The sequence below is a fragment of the Lipotes vexillifer genome, unplaced genomic scaffold (assembly GCF_000442215.2).
Source record: "Lipotes vexillifer unplaced genomic scaffold, Lipotes_vexillifer_v1.1 scaffold2135, whole genome shotgun sequence".
Taxonomy (NCBI): domain Eukaryota; kingdom Metazoa; phylum Chordata; class Mammalia; order Artiodactyla; family Lipotidae; genus Lipotes; species Lipotes vexillifer.
This window is the reverse complement of record NW_006778141.1, coordinates 158,143-162,318: the sequence shown is the minus strand read 5'-3', so window position 1 is coordinate 162,318 and position 4,176 is coordinate 158,143. Positions and strand designations below refer to the sequence as shown.

The 4,176-nt window shown below is 45.8% G+C and overlaps 1 pseudogene; it reads left to right on the top strand.

Moving 5' to 3' along the window:
* The first annotated feature begins 230 nt into the window (after window positions 1-230).
* LOC103081751 (nucleolar protein 56 pseudogene) lies at window positions 231-761 on the top strand (annotated as a pseudogene).
* Window positions 762-4,176: the final 3,415 nt, after the last annotated feature.

Here is a 4,176-nt window from a genome sequence, read left to right as displayed (position 1 = left end):
GTCACACCCCAAAATATGGACTCATTTTCCACTCTACCTTCAGTGGCCCAGCAGCTGCCAAGAACAAAGGCCGCATCTCCTGATACCTGGCAAACAAATGCGGTACTGCCTCACGAACTGATTGCTTCTCTGAGGTACCTACCAGTGTACTTGGGGAGAAGCTTCTAGGACAAGTTGAGGAGAGGCCGCCCTATGAGACTGCAGAGATTCCACGAAAGAATCTGGATGTCATGAAGGAGGCAATGGTTCGGGCAGAGGAAGCGGCTGCTGAGATTACTAGGAGGCTGGAGAAACAGGAGAAGAAACGCTTGAAGAAGGAAAAGAAAAGGCTGGCTGCGACTGCCCTGCGTCTTCAGAAAACAGCAGTAGGACCCCGGAGGAATGTGAGGAGACAGATGGAAAGACCCAAAAAGACGAAGATGCAAAAGCCCCAGGAGGCTCCTCAGGAGCATGGAATGGAAGACCCATCCGTCTCCTCCAAACCCCCCAAAAAGAAATCTTTTTCCAAGGAGGAGCTGGTTAGTAGTGATCGTGAAGAGACAGCCGGCAGTGGAAGTCTTACCAAGAGGAAGAAATCTTTCCCCAAAGAGGAGCCAGATAGTGACCCTGAAGAGTCAGGAAACAAGAGGGTCCCCAAGACAAAGAGGAAATTCTCTTCCAAGGAGGAGCCACTCAGCAGAGGACCTGAAGAGGCTGCTGTCAGCAAGAGTAGCAGCTCCAAGAAAAAGAAAAAGCTCCGAAAGCTATCCCAGGAAAATTAGAATGGACATTTCCCTAGTAGGGCACAACTTACAGAGATATTTCCCAACCCATCCCCTATAGCCCAATAAAAATAAAAAAAAAAAAAAAAAAAAAAATTCACGAGACAAAAAAAAAAAAAAAAAAAAAGATAAAAGGAGATGGTTACTAAGTCATGTTACATTTTTGAGAAATAAAACGTATTCATTAAACATGTTTTTAAATTAACGGTGCCAAATGCTCAGGCGGCCACTTCCCTAGCTCTATGGCCTTGGGTTAGTCAGACTAGAGATACTGGTTTCAGCTCTGTCACCAAGAAAAGGAACTTTCTCAGTCCACTGCTCTACTTTTTTTTTTTAAATGGAATAAATATCACATTCTTTTAAAATGGAGATATAATTGACATATAGCCTGTTAAAAACAAGACAATGGGCCCAATATGGAGACACTTATGCTGAGCATGGAGAAGGCTGCATCTGAGATGGACCTGAGAGAAGCAGGACTTGGATATGGGGGCAGGGTGGGCACTTCATGCACAGGGAACACATGAGCCAAGAAAGGAAGCCAGGGAACGGGGGAAAGACAGAAAGCAGCATTTAGACCCGTTTGGCGGTGACCCAAAGGAGAATAATGGTGAGATGAGATGGAAAGGGAGCCTGAGACCTACTGTGGTGGACCCAGGACATTCGGAGGGGGTGGGATTAGTCTGGTTCTGACAGAGGAAAGAGAACCACTGACTGGTTCTGAATAGGGAGAGACAGCATCAGGTAAGTCGTCAAGGGTTCAGAAAGGGATAGTGAGCTGCCTAAAGTCACACAGGTGGGAGAGGGGCCAGGACTCAAACCCTGTTACCCTGATTCCAGAGGTGAAGTGGGGTAGGGGGAAGGACAAAAGTAACCCCTACTACGTCCCCACTGTTTCCAGGCACGGAACTAAGTGTTTTGCATATAAGTATTAAACCTCACTGCAGCCCTATGAGGTAAGAAGCCCAAATTACTGACAAAGGTGCGTATCTTTCCCCCAGAAACAAAGGAAAGGGTGATGTGAGAGATGGTGAGGAGACAGACTCAACAGGATCTGGAAGCTGACGGGGCCCGGGAGCAACGGTGGTGGTTTCAGTCACCTTCTCTTCAGCATCCTGCCTGAATCCTATGACCTGCCTCCGTGGGGACACTTTGGGATCTGGCTTTCTTCACGCACATGTTCCTCGCTTTTCATTGAAAACACTTTGTCACTGGAACACCACACAGCTCATGAGCTGCTGGTTTCATATTCCACAAGTCAAATGAAAGGAAGCTTTAAAAAGAAGGCTGGGGGCTTCCCTGGTGGCGCAGCGGTTGAGAGTCCGCCTGCCGATGCAGGGGACGCGGGTTCGTGCCCCGGTCCGGGAAGATCCCACGTGCCGCGAAGCGGCTGGGCCCGTGAGCCGTGGCCGCTGAGTCTGCGGTTCCGGAGCCTGTGGTCCGCAACGGGAGAGGCCACAGCACTGAGAGGCCCGCGTACCGAGAGAAAAAAAAAAAAAAGAAGGCTGGGAGGCTGCAGTCCCTGCAAAGGAGAGGAGTCTGCAGTGGCCAGGGACCAAGGGGACTTGATGGCTCCGACCCAAGTGCCACATCTCTCCTCCCATTGCCACTAAGAGGGGATCAGCAGTGCCCAATCAGGGGCAGAAATGCAGAGTTCAGGCTCCCTCAGGCTGGGTCAGCTTTTTAATCAGCTCATTTACTTTTTATACCACTATTAAAAAATTATCTACGTAGACAAACAAAAGTTGACTTCCGTGTTATAGTCACACAATAACAAATTCAAAATCCTATGTAACAAATTAGGTATTTGGCCTCTCGGTTATCACCTCTGTGTGTGCTGAAAAATAGATATATATTGGTTTTATCTTCCCTCCTTTTATATTTGTCTATAAAAATATACATAGGGCTTCCCTGGTGGCACAGTGGTTGAGAGTCCGCCTGCCGATGCAGGGGACACGGGAGCAAATTCCACTCCTGGCTATATATATATCTGAAAAAAAAGAAAACACTAATTCAAAAAGATACATACATCCCAGTGTTCATGCAGCATTGTTTATAACTGACAAGACATAGAAGCAGCCTGTATCCATCAACAGAAGAATGGATAAAGAAGATGTGGTATATATATATATATATATATATATATATATATATATATATATACACATAATGGTTTCAAGTATGTATTTAAGTTGTTTCTAAGCTACTAGACTGAATACAGATGCTAATTATCTTCCTGGTTCTTACTCCCAGGACCAAATGCCCACATTCTTCCTCAACGTCTCCGCTTCCAGAGCAGCTCAGAGCCTAAACAGGTCTCAACTGTCCTGAGGAGACACAGGAAAGAGAGAGGCTTATCCCCGGCACTCTTCCTTCTCCTTCTCAGGAGGACGCCTTTAGCCCGAAATGAATCTCGCTTTTGACTACTAGACTTCTTAAAGATGCAAGGCGGACTCTTTTAAACATTTTGGACCTCACACAATCCAAGACATATTTCAAATGACTTCTTTATCAGCACCGTTAACTATAGCAAATGTGGTGGTGAACTTCAGGGTGCTCAGAACAGAGGTGGAGTAAAACTACCCTGTGATTCATGAAGCTTCTGTTCTGCTGTGGGGCTGGTTTTATGAGTGGGTCAGGTGGGTACAGGTTGTCACTAAGGGTAAGCCAAAAACCGTTTTGCTTATTTCAGAATTCAGTGAACCATTAATTCACACATCACTGACACGTGCTGCCCTCTGACAATTCAAAGACCCTCCAGACCATGCTGGGATCCCAGGATCAACCTCCAGAAGAAGAACAAAAGACACTACAGAAGTGAGCAGCTGGCCCATTCTACCTTCTCTCTCACCAGAACAAAATCACGCTTCAAAAGGGCACAGCTGTGCTGTTTCATGGACACATTAGCATTTGTACAGGATTGAATCTGCACTATACTGAACATTCTCTAAGCAGAATCTGTTTGCTTATGCAAAGGAATTTATCTTCTGATGAGTGTATTAACTCCAGAGAGCTTCTCAAGTAGCTTTAGGGCCATGCCTGAGGCTCACTGCCTTTTTCTGTTTGCCTAAGAAGTACCCATGGCATCACCGCCACACTGCACTTCTGCTGGTCCTGACAGGATATCAGAACAGTCTCCTAAGGACAAAAGTAATGGCTCTGATGCACTCACACGTGGACTTTAGAATAAAAAGGGAAAGTGATGGTAAAGAAAATTTATTTTGCTTTTTTTTTTTTGGCAGTGCCATGAGGCTTGTGGGACCTTAGTTCCCCAACCACAGGCCCACAGCAGTGAAAGCACCGAGACTTAACCACTGGACCACCAAGGAATTCCTGCTATTTTTTTTAAGTTAGATTCTTATTTGAAGTATGTATTTGAAATGGATTAAATAGCTAAATAGAAACAATACAGAAA